This window comes from Podarcis filfolensis (genome assembly GCF_964270895.1).
Source record: "Podarcis filfolensis genome assembly, chromosome: 7".
Lineage (NCBI taxonomy): Eukaryota > Metazoa > Chordata > Lepidosauria > Squamata > Lacertidae > Podarcis > Podarcis filfolensis.
In genome coordinates this window covers 23,143,363-23,159,184 of record NC_139603.1, presented here as the reverse complement: position 1 = coordinate 23,159,184, position 15,822 = coordinate 23,143,363, and the positions used below count along the sequence as shown (strand labels likewise).

The 15,822-nt window shown below is 42.6% G+C and overlaps 1 long non-coding RNA gene across 1 annotated transcript; it reads right to left on the bottom strand.

The window, feature by feature from the left end:
• Positions 1-12,916: 12,916 nt before the first annotated feature.
• LOC310767255 lies at positions 12,917-14,369 on the bottom strand. Its single transcript, XR_014550803.1, has 2 exons — positions 14,027-14,369; positions 12,917-13,088 (listed from the first exon to the last, which is right to left on the bottom strand). It is a non-coding gene; the product is annotated as an uncharacterized lncRNA (long non-coding RNA).
• Positions 14,370-15,822: the final 1,453 nt, after the last annotated feature.

The window sequence follows — 15,822 nt, the reverse complement described above, 5'->3', positions numbered from 1 at the left end:
TGTTCTAGCAACCCAACAACCCACCCTGTTACTGTGGCTATGGACATTACCAACCTGGTACCCTCCGGATATTTTGGAACATGCAAGCTAGGGTTGATGGAAGTTTGTAGCGCAAAACACCAGGTTGGAGGGAGGCAGGCTGGAAAATTCAGCCACTCGGCTACTAACAGCAACCAGGCACCGGGAACAAATGAGGAGTGGTCAGAGGGAGCAGACTGACGGGGGTGGTGTTCCCTTATGGGGTATCCAAGAGCCCATCTAGAGTCCTTACGTAGGTTCCCTATTGGCAGGAGAAAATAACAGAGGCCAACCAAAGAATATTGAGAAGCAAAGCAGCTAGTAAGCCTGATCTTTATTGATCTGCTGCAACAGGGTCCTCACTCACCACACACAGGAGGGAGGAGGAACCCAGAACAATGGCGCGCAAGGCCTTATATACACTTTTGAAATTGCCACCCTGTAGATCAAGACCACCCCCAGAAACACCATGCATCATAGAAGGGGTGTAACCTAAGACCACCCCCCCCCGATACATCATACCTACATCACAGAAAAGGCGGTCTAAAACAGAAATTTGAATGTTGTTTTTCCTGTTTGCCAGGTTATCTGATTGCCTTTCCTGATTGTCTTTCCTGATACTCTGTCACCCCTTATCTGACGGCCTTTCCTGATAGTCTGTCACCCATTAAAATGCTGATTGCTCAATTCCTGAGACAATGGAAAGTCTCCCTGACCCCCCTCCCTCCTTGCAGGGAAAACATTTGGTCAGTTTGGGAATCAAAATGGTTTCAGGTCGGTCTTCCTGTGCTGTTCTATGTATATGCTTGGTTGGTACACTTATGAACATTACCATATATCTAAGACCTCAAAATTCCTATCACAGTGGTGGTGTTGGAAATGGAAGATGCAATGGGGTTTAGTGAGCAGGAAGAAGCTGGGGCCGAGAGAAGTCCTGATTCAGTGGCTGGAGAAGAGTGGGGACAGGAGACAGAGAAGAAGCAGGCTGCTGAAGAAACCAAGGAGTCTTCCCTCCTGCTGTGACCAGCTCCCCTCCCTGCCCCTCTCCCAGAACATGCAGAGAGATGAAAAGAGCAGAGAGACTGGTTATGTACAGACACAGTCTCCAATTGCTTGGAGAGGAAGAGACTTCTCGCAACTGCCTCATTGGAGCAAGGGAAGAGTTACTGTTATCAGTAGGCCTGAACAGTTTTTGTTTCTTTGAATAAATAATAATAAATAATAATAAATTTTATTTATATCCCGCCCTCCCCAGCCGAAGCTGGGCTCAGAGCAGGTAACAACAGTAAAATGATAAAACATTCTAAAATCATTTCATTATAAAATTAATTCAAATCAGGTTAATGACAACCATTGGGCTAGAGTTCTGTGAGGATTGCCAAAGGAGGGAGTCAGGCTGTGCCCTGGCCAAAGGCCTGGTGGAACAGCTCTGTCTTGCAGGCCCTGCGGAAAGATGTCAAGTCCCGCAGGGCCCTAGTCTCTTGTGACTGAGCGTTCCACCAGATCGGAGCCACAGCCGAAAAAGCCCTGGCTCTGGTTGAGGCCAGCCTAACCTCTTTGTGGCCTGGGACCTCCAAGATGTTTTTGTTTGAAGACCGTACGTTCCTCTGTGGGAGGACTAACTTCACTCACACCAGTGGTTTTTTTTTTTTATGGCTGACCATCAACTGACTATGGCTTCTGACATTGGTTGGCTTAAGGCAACAACAACAAAAATCTCTTTCTTAATGTATATTTTAAAAGAGATTTGTTGCTTCCTAAAAAGATCTATTGGAGTCAAAGTGCATTGTGGAAAATGACTTATTCTAGATCAGCCTTTCTCAACTGGGTAGATCCTTTGGACTACAAAATCCATCATTCCCTTTCACAGTCTGTGCTGATGGGCATTATAGTCCAAATCATTCAGGGGGCACCAAGTTCAGGAAGGCTGGTCTAGACCTTCAGAGTCTTTTTAAAATTATTTTTAAAGTAAAATGCTGAGAGTATCTAAAGCAAATACAACAGGGAGACAAATTAAACAGAGAAAGGGTGAGCTATTTTTAAGCAATCTCAGAGTTTCCTTTGTATCCGAGTTTCTCTCTTATATGAAATGATTAAAAGGGATCAAATCATTCAAATAGCTCCCCAAATTCTAGACCTGCTTGAATGAGAGTAGGAGGGTGGGGAGAACCCTTTCACTGAAAAGATAATTGGCATATTAAGCTAATTTTTTTATTAATGTAACACAATTTTAAAATACATCTTGTCTCACCCAAAGCCAGCATGGAAGTTTTTATGTCATTATGATGTGACTTCCCTTTTTAATAATTCTCTGCAGGATCTACCTTTTCATGGCAGAATTGAGGTTTTTATTCACTTATATTTATCCTGGATATCACACAGATTTTACATTGAGAAAATTGGATCCTTGACTTTTGAGAAAGGACTAAATCAATCTATTACCCTGGGTGGCTGGTGCTGTTAAAGCAGCTAGGCATGTGCACATAATCCCGAAATATGCACAGCAGGCTGCTCATTATCTGTTGAGCAGCTGGGCACATGCAGGTAATTGGGCAGCCTGCTGAGCAGATCTCTGGACTCAGGCCCAGAGGCACTTCATCTTTGGCATTCAACAATCCACTAGGGAGACTCTGTGGTAGAGCATCTGGTTTGCATGCAGAAGGTCCCAGGTTCATAGGGCTGGGAATGGCCCTGCCTGCTACCCTGGAGAGCCAATCAATGTAGACAATACTGAACTAGATGGTTAGACTGGTGTGGCTCGCTGTAAGGCATCCCCCTCTTCCTTCACAAGCCAATGGATCATTTATTATTATTATTGTGCCGACATGATTGCAGAAGATTGTGGCAGAGTACAACAGATACCTGTATCCTTCAGTCTCCACTGTGTGCACACACACTTTAGAGCAGGACTAGGGTGGGAGTGGAAAATGTGTTGTTGTGCTCGTGGTGCTGGTGTGTGTGTGTATATATATATATTGATGATATGCAATGTCCAGACCAGGCATAGGCAAACTCCGGCCCTCCAGATGTTTGGGACTACAATTCCCATCATCCCTAGCAAACAGGACCAGTGGTCAGGGATGATGGGAACTGTAGTCCCAAACATCTGGAGGGCCTGAGTTTGCCTATGCCTGGTCCAGACTCTTTACAGTGGTGCCTTGGTTCTCAAATGCCTTGGCACTCAAACAACTTGGAACCCAAACACTGCAAACCTGGAACTAAGTGTTCCAGTTTGTGAACGTTTTTCAGAAGCCGAACATGCTCCATTTTGAGTGTTACGCTTCCGATTTGAGTGCCACACTTCCGTTTTGAGTGTTATGCTGAGGTCTGTCAGTTTTTGCTATTTATTTTGCATTTTTGTTTTTGTGGCTCTTTTTTGTTTGTTTTTCTGCCTGTGTGGAACCCAGTTCAGCTACTGATGGATTGATTGTGTGACTGCAGTGCATTGTTTTTTGCTTTCATTTTATGGATCAGTGGTCTCATTAGACAGTAAAACTCATGTTAAATTGATGTTTTAGGGGTTGTTTTTAAAAGCCTGGAACGGACTAATCCATCTTGCATTACTTTCTATGGGAAAGCGCGTCTTGGTTTTGGAACACTTTTGTTTTGGAACGGACTTCCGGAACGGATTAAGTTTGAGAACCAAGGTACCACTGTATAGTCAAAAGAACTTTACTTTCATAAACATATAACCGAGAAGAACACATCTACAATCTCATGCTTATTCACTTTGTTCCCTTCTCCTTATTAATTAACGTTTGAGGATCTTCCTCTGTCTGCTTCATCCCAGACAGACTACACCCACACACTGTCCTCAGCAACATCCAGAGAAACCTCTCACAGCAGCCATTCTCCACACAGACACACACACAGAGAGAAAAGTTAAAAACGACAGTTACTTGACTAACAGTCACAGCAGAATGGAATGCCTTTCTCATGTGACTCATAGTCAGCCAGTCACATGAGAGAGCTACTACCAAAGGAAAAAACCCATGCTAAAAATACACAGCAATTCAATATAAGCAACATTCCCATTTCAGGAAATTAAACCATTATCCTCAACAGGGGTGGCCCTCCCAATGGTCTTTAGGCTATAACTCCCATAAGACCCAACCAGCATGGCCAATAGTCTGGTTTTGGAGTCCAACAACATTGTGAGGGCCACATGTTTCCCACACCTGAGCTTATCTCTCCCTCTGTCTGTGTGTGCTTAAGCTTAAGCTTTATTTAGCTCAGTGGAGTCAAGAAGCTTTCCTGAATGCAAGCAATGTACAGGTCCTTGGCTCTCAAGGCACAACAGCTCCCCATATTTCAAAAAGTAAAATCAAGGACACCCTGAAAGTTGTTGAGCTTCGTCAATTCTGCCTTTGAAATCCCAGGTATTTCCAGGAAAATCCGAATGTATTGGCAGCCCTAAGCTCCTCTGTGTTTTGGTCTGTGCCAATAGCTGAGGGATTGCATGTTCCTGGGGACCTAAAAATCAATCCTTAGGTGCTTTTGCTCTGCTTTTGAATTGTGCTTAGACAAAAATTCTGAGTGGCTGTAGATAATATTAAGAGCTTGGTGAGAACTTCCAGAAAATGGGTGAGTTTTTCTGAGAATTTTCTGAGGAAATGCACAAATACTGAGCCAATTCTCAAGAAAATACGCCCATGGCAGTAGATCCTGCTCCAGGAAAAAATGAACTTGCTTATCTATAGCTAACAAACAAGGCTTCCAACAAAATGCAGTGTAGAGTGCTCCTGCCTGGTTTTTAGATCATGCCCTTTACCAGTCTACTCTATTTCATTTCCCCTTCCAATCCAGTTCCTGTTTCCCTCCAAAACAGCCATGTCAGTATTCCATGCCCACTGATCATACTGTATTGGTCCTTCTTGGAAAAAGGCACTCTTAACCACCAAGATCACTTGATCCTGTCCTGTGACAGTGTTGAATACAGGAGCACCCTCAAACCATTGAAATGCGGAACTGCTTCTTCCATGGGAGTGCCATCTCCTCAACTCCTAGACAATCTTCTTCTTGTGTGGCGATCACTCGTAGCCAAGTAAGATTGTCTTCCATAGACACGGTTTTAACAATGAGTCCTCAAGGGACTGTGGAGGCCAATTCTGGACCCACACGTCCTTCCACAGTGGGGACATTGGTTTCTGGGTGGGAGTTGATCACTGTGTGGATCTGCCAAGCGTGCCTTCCTCTTAGCACGTTTCTCCCTTGCGTCCTGAGTTCGAGTTTCTTCAAAGCCCATGACACTTTTGGTAAAGGCTGTTCTTCACTTGCAGGCCAGTGTTTCCCAGTTGTCAGTGTTCATACTACATTTTTTTAAAAGATTTACCTTGAGACTGTCTTTAAACCTCTTTTGTTGACCACCAGCATTACACTTTCCACTTTTAAGTTCGGAATAGAGTAATTGCTTTGGAAGACGATCATCAGGCATCCGCACAACATGACCAATTCAACGAAGTTGATGTTGAAGAATCATTGCTTCAACACTGGGGATCTTTGCTTCTTCCAGTACACTGATATTACCGTATTTTTCGCCCTATAGGACGCACTTTTCCCCCTCCAAAAATGAAGGGGAAATGTGTGTGCGTCCTATGGGGCAAATGCAGGCTTTCGCTGAAGCTATCCCCCCAGCCCGGCAAGCTCCAGGACCGATGGTGAGGTTGCACAACCTCGCCTTCGCTCCCGGACCCCCAGCCCTGAGGCTAAAAACAAAGCCAGGACAGCTAGCGGGATCCATCCCGCTCGCTGTCATGGCTTCTTTGCTCTTTGGGGCTTGGGGGGGAATATATATTTTTTCTTTATTCCCCCCCCAAAAAAAATAAGTGGGCCCTATGGGCCGGTGCGCCCTATAGGGTGAAAAATATGGTAGTTCGCCTGTCTTCCCAAGTGATGTGTAATTTTTTTTGTAAAAGAAAAAAGAAAAAAAGATATTAAATAACAGAGGGCACAAGACAGAACCCTGTGGGACACCACAGGTTCTAAACAGTAGCCTGTCTTAACTACTTTCTTGAAGGTCCCTAAAGATTGTAGCAGAACTACTGAGCACAGTGCCTCCAACCCCACACTTCCCTGAGATGGTCCAGACAGATACCATGGTCAACAGTACTGAAAGATGGTGAGAGACCAAGAAGAACAAGCAGGGTCACACTCCCTGCATCTCTTTCCTGAGAAACCATGGTAACCAAGGAGGTTTCAGTGCCATGACCAGGCTGGAGGCCAGACTGCAATGGATCCTAGTAATCAGTTTCCTCTAAGCATGCCTGAAGGTGGACTGCTGCCCCCTTCTTGAGCACTAAATTGCCCTTGCTATATTCTCTCAAAGAACTGTCATCATACCAAAAGTCCATTTTGTCCAGTCCTTTATCTTCAGTGGCAGCCAGCAAGTTTCTCCCAGATAGCTCACAGGCGAATGACTGATTCTCCATTTCTCCCTTGCATATACTAATGAGAGATCCTTAGTTTGGTGTGATTGCTTCATAAACTAATACATGATTTTCTCTCTCCCCCCCCCCCCCATCCCCGGCTTGAAAATATGAAGGCACCAAAGGAAGAACATGTCTCATTATAAGATTCATTTTGTGCGATTGTCGCTTAATGTGCACGCAAGATAGCATGAAGGAAAACTTTAGAAATTACCCTCTGTTGCTTAAATGAATATGTGTGTGTACTTCAACTTCTTCCAATTTAGAGGCAGATAGTGTAAAACTAGCTCCAAGAATGTGACAGTTTTGGCAGTGATGCTTCATAGCACACCTGCATATTTCAAAAAGTAACATTCCTGACACCTGCAAATCCAGATTGGAAACAAAGCCAGAAACCTCCCCCAAAATAGTGCATTTTAAGCTTTAGGAGCTGTTTCTGCTGCTTTTTCCATTGCGTTGCCATACACCCGGGTTTCCCCTGACATTTTGCTAGATCGGCAAAATTCCCCCAATGCCATTTTTACAGGACATAGCAGGAATTTTCCTGACATTTGGTGAGCCTATACCTGTGAAATATACTCAGAGTCAAGAGTGGATTTCATGCTCTTTATTCAGCTCCTAGTGGTGAGGAGGAATGGAAGTCCTCTCAAAGTATCTGCTTTATATACATTATTTACACAATGGGCTGCATGTGATTGGCTAATTCCAGAATTCTCCTGTAGGCCAATCAGGTTGTGTATTCACTTCCATCTGGAGCCGGATTGGGTGGCTCCTGGAGACCAGTCATACTGCTGCATTGTTCTAGGACCAATTAGACTGCTGCATTCTGAATCCTATTGTTCTAGGACCAATCAGACTGCTGCATTTTGGATCCTATTCAACTCATTACATAACACCTGCTGAGAGAGAGAGAGAGAGAGAGAGAGAGAGAGAGAGAGAGAGAGAGAGCTGCTAGTTCCCAACACAAGTGCATCAGATAAATGTCTTGGATTCCAAGGGTGGAAAACTTTGAATGCTGCCTACAGACATGGAAATCCATATGGGATTTTCTCAAGGGAATACGAGGAACAGGGAATCTATGCAAACATGGTTGTCCACTATGCACTTTTGCTGCAGTGTCAATAAACAGAACTTGAGTGCCTTGCTAGTAAAGCATTATCTGTTATACCTTTCCCTACTTTCTTCAGTTCCTTGCTTTAAAAAAAAAAGTTGTTTATTCATAAATAAATAACCATGAAACATGTCTGTTCTACAGTTACCCGGAGATGGTTTTCGGTCTTTTTCTTACTAGGGTTTTGTACACTCTGTAACTTTATAGCACATCTTTTCCCTCAAAGGTTTCTGGGTGCTGTGGTTTGTTGAGGATTGTTGGATTTTGTGACTCTGTGAGGAGACTACATTGCCCAGAATTCTTTGAGGGGAAGAATGTGCTTTGAGTGTGCTTTCAAGGTATAGTGTGTACATAGTGTAAGGTTAGGTTAGGACATCCATTTAATGTGTGGAGATTGCTCTGTTAGAGCGAATATCACACACTTGCCCCACCAACATGAATTGCCTTCAATCAGCCGACGCCTATCTCCCTTGCTGTTGGGTGTCTCCTGCTTAATCATAGAATTCTGTAGTTGGAAGGGACCTTGAGGGTCATTGAGTCCAGCCCCCTGCAATGCAGGAAACTCAGGTAAAAAACATCCATGACATATAGCCAGCCAACCTCTGCTTAAAAACCTCCAAAGAAGGAAAGTCCACAACCTCCTGAGGAAAACCATTCCACTGTCCAACAGCTCTCACTGTCCGAAATTCTTTCTGATGTTTAGTCGGAATCTCCTTTCTTGTAACTTGAAGCTTCAAGATGGCTGTCATATTATTTTCTAGAACTCATCAGATAGTAAGATGATATTTGTAGGCAAGCCTAAACACGCACACCAAAAAACAAACCCAAAACAAAAGCCTTCCTGTGAAACAGATCTGAAAACTAAACAGTAAATGAATATAAAACTCCCAATATGCTCCCTTGAATTAATTAACAAAATTACCAGACTCAAGGAGGGGAAAACCCACACCTGAATGTAATGCTATGGTATAGGAAGATATCAGGCCTACACACATGCTCTGGAGAGAATTCTCTTTCTCTCACTTTCCCTCTCCCTCTCATCTTTCTGTTCTAATGAATAAAGATAATCTGTGTTGTATAAGAAAGTTCGCACCATCCCAATACTTGCACTTTATAAAACTTCAGATGTTTGGTGGATAGTGTCATTACATTGTGTAGTCACTAGGTGGCACTAGATTTAGTTACACTAGGGACTCAGCTAGATTGGTAAAGAAAAAACGCCTTATGTGTGTTGTATATGCTATATAACACACCGACACCAGATGGCGACGTGGAGTCCTGTCTTTCCCTACTGGATTACCCTGTATGAGTTTACAACACGTTTCACTGAATTGCTTCTTTGACTTGTCTAGATCTAGCCCAGGTTGGAGTCAGGATTGGTATGTTGTTGTTCTGTTTTGATTAAGAGACACAATAAATTTCTTGTTTAGTTATCTGACTGGTATGCCCTAAACTTCCCATGACAGCTATTTATAATGCTGCCCATCAGATCTATTGAGAGAAAATTACCCTTTACATATCACACTTCAGACACATGGCATCGATTGTTAGTTTCTGGGTTTAAAAATAAAAAAATAAGCTTTTCTCTGTTTCTTTGCTTGATGTTGGTTCCTGTGTTATCAAAAATGTACTGTGCTGTTTTGTCTGCAGTGTGCTGCATTTAAATGGTTTTTTGATCAGATTTGGCCTGAAATCCGCAGCCGTTTCCACTTCTTTTGTATTCTTTTCAAGTTGAAGCACCTAAATTTGTACCTGCATATTGTATTACGTACATTCCCCCCCCTTCTGGGTTCTCCCCCCCTTTCTGTGCTGGCAAGCTGCTAGGAACAGACTTTTTATGGAGTATTTGATTATACGTTGAGGGAGAAACAGCTTAGCACCATGTTGTGTAATTAGAACTTCTCAATAAAATCAACTTTGTTTTGTAATATCATGTGTCCTGAATGTACAATTTGCCCTTTCCAAACAGAGAAGAGGTAAGAACAAGGTTATTAGTTGTTTGCCTTATTGCAATAATAGGAGCGACCATATATATATATATAAATATATATATATATATCACATTTGTAGCCTGCACTTCTTCCAAGATACAAGCCCGTGAGTTAGTGGCTCTGGACCAGAAAACACCTTGTGGATTTCATGGCTTAAATTTAATAACAATAAGAATAACAATATTTCTTTATTTATACCCCACCCCCACCTGGCTGGGTTCCCCCAGCCACTCTGAGCGGCTCCCACCAGAATATTAAGAGCACAATAAAACATCAAACATTAAAAACTTCCCTAAACAGGCATGTGGCCCTGGACTTCTATGATCTAAATCCAATACTCTCTCACTGCATCACACTGATTTTAATGCGTACTCAAACTGGCAAGTTTACTCCATACAGCACACTCACACAACAGCTAAATTCTGGAAAAGCAGATCAAAATTGTTGTTGGGTTATCCCAGGAATGGGGAATCTGTGTCCCTCCGGGTGCTGTTGGCTTCTAACTCCCATCAGCCTCAGCCAATATAGCCAGTGGTAAGGGAGGATGGAAGTCCTAGCAACATCTGGTGAGCCATAGGTTCCATCTCCCAGGGTAACCTAACATCAACTGTATCATCATCCTCTGAGTAGAGCACCAGCTTCCCCTTAACCACCCTTAATGCCAGCCTGAATGGAAAGTTAGAGATCCGTTATCTTGCAGAATACCACAGCCCTTTCAACAACAGCTTTCTGTTTCATATATTATTGGAACACTCCCACTTGATGGTACTAAGCCATTTCCTCAGGCACTGGATGCCTTTTTCTAGATTTGTCCCTTTGAGATCCATGCAGCTCTTTGGGGCTTTATGCACCCCCATCTTACTTGTGGTTTTACAAGAAGCAGCTGTTGCCTCTTCTTTAATAATCTTGCAGGTCGCTGAGGAGCCTGAGGGACCCCACCATCTGACATCCGCGCCTGCTTCTAAATATATACCTGTGCATCATGTTTTCTTGGGGCAATAGTAGAGCAATGGGAATCTCATTTCCTTTGGCACAGCTGCACTTTTATCTTTTGCCTTCAAAACTTTCTGTAATTCCCACAGTTTTCAGAAACTTGTTTATTACTGTTTATCATGTTTTCCAACACAAAAGGTCGGTTTCTATCCTGCATAATGCCTCCGGTTTAGTTAAATGTGGCAGATCTGGGTGGATGTGCTTCCTGGAAACAAGGCTATGTTCTGAAAATCACAAGATCGTGAGAAATCATAATTATATTTGCTGAAGTGCAAAAAGAGGAACAACAAGGCACCATATTTGAAGCATTTGCGAACCATCTGCAGTTTGAGAGCTGCTATGTGGCCGTCAGGGCTCATTTATTTTTCCGTTTGCATTCCAGACATTAATACCTGACTAGAGGGGATGTTGTGACACACTTTGAGGAGGTGTCAAGAATGAGACTTTGGGCTCATGTGTACTCTCCCTAACTCATCCCTCAAACCCCTCATTAAATATACAGTAAATGTCCAATTCATGGGATCCTATGATCTCCAAGGGCAAATAGCAATAGATTGCACTTATTTTATCCCCTTTATATCACATATTTTTTCTTACTTGAAACTCAAGATGGCATCCATGGAGTTCCCATGGAATCTTCCATCTAGACATTGAGCAGACCCAGATTTGCTTAGCTTCTGCAACATTGCTGCATCTTGTGCCCTTAGGCCATGTCCTGGCTCATTTCTTTAGCTTTCCCAGATTTTTTCTTTCTTTTTCTTTTCTGCTCTAATTCCCACTCAGGTGCTAACGCTTACTGGCCAGCTTTACTTATACATTATTTCTTTTTTTTTTTTAAAGAAATATTTATTAAGATTTTACAAAGACAAGTATACAAAAACACATAATAAAAAAATAAAAAAGTAATTAAACATACAAAAAATAAGAAAAATTAAAAACAATTATTTTTCATAACTTAAAACTCATTTGCTTGTTTCTTTGACTTCCTCACACCTCCCCTTCTTGTATTCCCATTTAAATAATCAAATCAGCAAATCCTTACCCTCTTTCATTTATCTTATCTCTATAACTTAACATTTTATAACTCAATATTTTCATCCATTATCAATTCATTTTTGCATATTCTTATTAACTTTGTTACTAATTCCACTTATTTCCAACCCAACACCATTTTAGTTGTTTTTTTTACCTATTTATACCCTTCTTCCATATTCTTAAAGCATTACAGCTGGAAACCACTTAATTTCTATCCAACATCATTTTAACATTCATTAATTTTACAATATTTCTGTAGCTAGGCTTTAAATTTCTTCCAATCTTCTTCCACCATCTCTTCTCCCTGGTCTCGGATTCTGCCAGTTTTACTTATACATTATTTCTACAGCTTTACTTTTACATTATTTCTGTTCCCTGCCTGGCGCATTGGTGGAATGCATGTAAGCATGCCCTGCCCCATTATGGCCCGTTACTTCCCACTCCGCCCCTGTTCTGTCCCACCCTGTTCCTGTTCTGCCTTTCTCCAGGTCCAAAAGGACCCATGCATTGACAATCACGCATCAATTGGACGTGCCTAAAATGATCGCCACCTGTAAATCCTTTCCCAGTCTCTTGGCCAATCAGATGAGTTGTAGTGTTGCATTTAAGTTTCAAGTTGTCATAGTTTGTTAGATTTCCTTCCCCTTAAATATGTTAAGGCTCCCACCTTTAAGTTTCTGTTCCCTAGACTGAAGTGCTGTGTGTGCACGTGTGTGTGTGTTTGTGTGCAAGCATCCTGGAACTTTCTAAACTTTCTGCTCAGAACAGCCTGTTTTGTTCAGAAAAGAATTGAGCAACCAACACACAAAATGGTTGAACGGCTTTACAACAAGCTTCCCTACCTATTGCTCTCCAGATGTTGATGGACTCCAACTCCCATCAGCCCTAGCCAGCATGGCCAAAGAGATGCTGAGAGTTACAATCCAAAAACATCTGGGAAATGTTGGGTTGGGGAAGGCTACTTTACAACCAGTTAATTGGCATTATATCAGTCACATCACCCGACAATGGAGGATTATGGAGAACATAGCAGCCATCACAAAAGCCAGAAGGGGGCTTTGTGCAGAGAAAACCATTCAAGCAAAGGAGGCAAGGCAGCAAACTCACATCTTGCTTAGTGGTAAGTAAGTCACAAGACTGAAGATGAAAATATTATAGATGTCTCCTTCAGTGCATATATATTGCATGTTTTCAAGAAGAAATCATGCCTATATTTGGACCCTCACGTTTTAGACCTGGCTGATTCCAAAAGAGGATATGTCTTGACTCCTCTTCCACCACCAAAGAATGCTTGTTTGAAGTTCAACATTTCCATAGTCCCCTGAAAAGCCACAGCAATGTGATGCCTTGAGTGACATGTTTATTAGTTGCAAAATATAGTGAATAAAAGTGAAGGAGAGACCTCAAATAGCTAGGCTGCTTGCCGTGACTGCAGATTGTATTTCCATTCTGTTTGATTGCCAAATAATGGTTGGTAGGTTATTTTGCAGTCTTCAGACACTTTCATGCAGCTTTCTGTGAGGGAAAATTACTCATCTCAGTCTCACTGGCACACCAAGGGAAACAGATATATTACTTCATGACCTCTGAGCAGCAACTCTTTCTATATGTTTTAATAAGAAATCTATTGGACTGGTTTTGAGGATGGATTCAGGAGACTAGTGTTCCCATTATGCATATATGTATATAAACATCACTGTTAGTTAAGGACCAGGTATAATTTCTGAAGGGCCCAATATGGTGGCCTCCTATAATTTTGAGAGCATGTTGACTTAGCTATATGTTGGAGCTGTTTCAATAAACATATTCTTCATAGATACTTGTCTAGTACAGTATGAGCTTTAAAAAATGGTGGAGAAATGAACTAACTGAAACTACACCAAGTTCTGAGTTCCTGAAGAGATCAGTTCTAATTGCCACATTCTGTGTGACATTTGGTAAGTAGAACTAATCACGCCATGAACTCTCCCCATAAATTCCACAAGCGACATCACTGAATTCATATAACATTGCTGTATCCTGCTGTGTCTAACTGTTTCCATAGAATCTCCTGTTACCTTGAGGCAAAGTGTGAGCCAAGAAGGTATTCTTAACCAAGTAACAGCTCATTGATCTGAATTTGAATCAGAGGTGGGGTACCTTCTTGGTTCCATAAGCCAGATCCTTATCAGGATTGACCTTGCAGGCCAAATGTGACAGGTGGGTGGGACCCCCAATGGCCATCACATGATTGACAGGTCCATCGTCCCTAGCAGCATGAGGAGTGTTGCTAGTCCTATACTCTGCGCTTTGGGAAGCACTGAACATACAACCTGCAACACACTTTCATCTCCTCTCCCCCAGGAGTGGGGACAAAGAAGCCTGCATTTCACATATTTTCTTTCCCTGCACACATCTGTTTCTTACTGGGAACTGAGAACAACCAAACCTAACAGACTTTAGCCCTCACTCACCTGTCGAACCTTTGGGATGTGCTGAACATACAGCTTCAAAAGTGCTTCTTTCTCCCTTCCCCTTTGAGGAAGAAGCTGGCGTTTTACAGGCTATTGACTATGTGTGCCTGTTTTCTGCTTGGAACTGAGCAAAATTTAACCTCCACTCATCGGAAGTTGAGCAGGTGTTCTGTTCTGCTGCATTGATGACAGGTTCCTTTTTCCCGCTGGGAACATATCAGAGGCCCAACTCTTTCCAGCGCTCTGTTCCCAAAGTGGCCAACCAGATGGCTAGGAGAAGCCCGTAAGCAAGATATGAGGCCATAGTCCTTTCTCACTCATGAGGGGAACAATGCCTGGTGCTTCTGAGGTGCCTAAAGGTAATACGTAGCCCATCAGGACCAGTAGACACTGAAAGCCATGGATTTGTTAGTTTCTGTTTGCCACTGAGCATCTGCTTAGAGTCACAGGACTCTGTTTACATTCCAGACACATTCCATACTGTTGGAAGTCTCACGGAAGACAAGAGACGGATGTGACATTACTGGTTTCCTGTTCCTTTGTTTCCTTTGTTGTGGAGTTGCTCTCTGCTTTCATACAGAGGATGTATTTTTCTTTGCTGTCTGCGTAGAAGATAATAAAACTCTTTAGCCATGTAGCTCATACTATCTCATCCTTCCACATGCTGCTGGAAACTCTGCTGAATGGGGGAACGTACCTTGGAGCCTTATCAGAGGCTCAGGTCATTAATTATTCGTCGGGAGGGTGACTAACATCTGGAGGAAAATGAGCTTTATTAGCTTGGCCGAGTGGAGATCCCGACAGGATTTGTATCAATCTCCTTTCAAAACCACCCAAGTAAGGCCTTAACTATATACCCTCTGTTAAATGTTCAGAAAAGTCAGAAGCCCAAGGCAGTGTAAGTTCCTCAACTACATTTATTCAACATTGTCAGTGACAATGGCTCACTCATAGGAAAACAAAACCCAAACACACAGGACTACTAAATAAAAGCCCCCACATGAACTGACTGTTGACAGTTGACAGTTGAAAGTGCATGCGCTTACTAGCCATTAGAACGTTCGTCTACCAACGCTTATATGATTGGTTAGAACGCGCCTTGTAACATAAAAAGTGTTAAACCCAATACATAACACCCTCCAACATTTCTCCAATGAAAATAGGGAAAATAGGAAAAGCAAGACACTCCAGAATCAAATCAGGAACTGGGACGGCTTCTGAAAATCTGGGACTGTCCCTGGAAAGCAGGGAAACTTGGAGGATCTGTGTCTATAACAGGCTGAAACTGAATGTGTACATTAGGCTTTCTCAAAGGTGTTTCCAATTTATTTTTGGACTCTTGTCTTCATGGTGCTCACCACTGGCTTGATAGTTGGAGAGGCATCGTTAAGCATGTATACATCACTTTCTGTATAGTAGGGAGCAGTATGCAAGAGGCCCCAGACTGATGTGTGAAGCCAAAGTTAAGACACAGCATGATAGGAGTCGGGGAATGGGAGAATGCAATGTGGAGATTTCCTTAGAGAGTATGAATTATGAGAAACAAAACAGAAGTATCCTTTATTAGGTTAACTGATTTTGTAAATTGAGCTGGCACTGTGGGAAAGGAGATATCTTTCATTGGGACATCTGTTGACGAGGTGAGCTCCCATTGCTTGGTCCCTGCTCCTGCCAACCTAGCAATTCGAAAGCACGTCAAAGTGCAAGTAGATAAATAGGTACCGCTCTGGCGGGAAGGTAAATGGCATTTCCATATGCTGCTCTGGTTCGCCAGAAGTGGCTTAGTCATGCTGGCC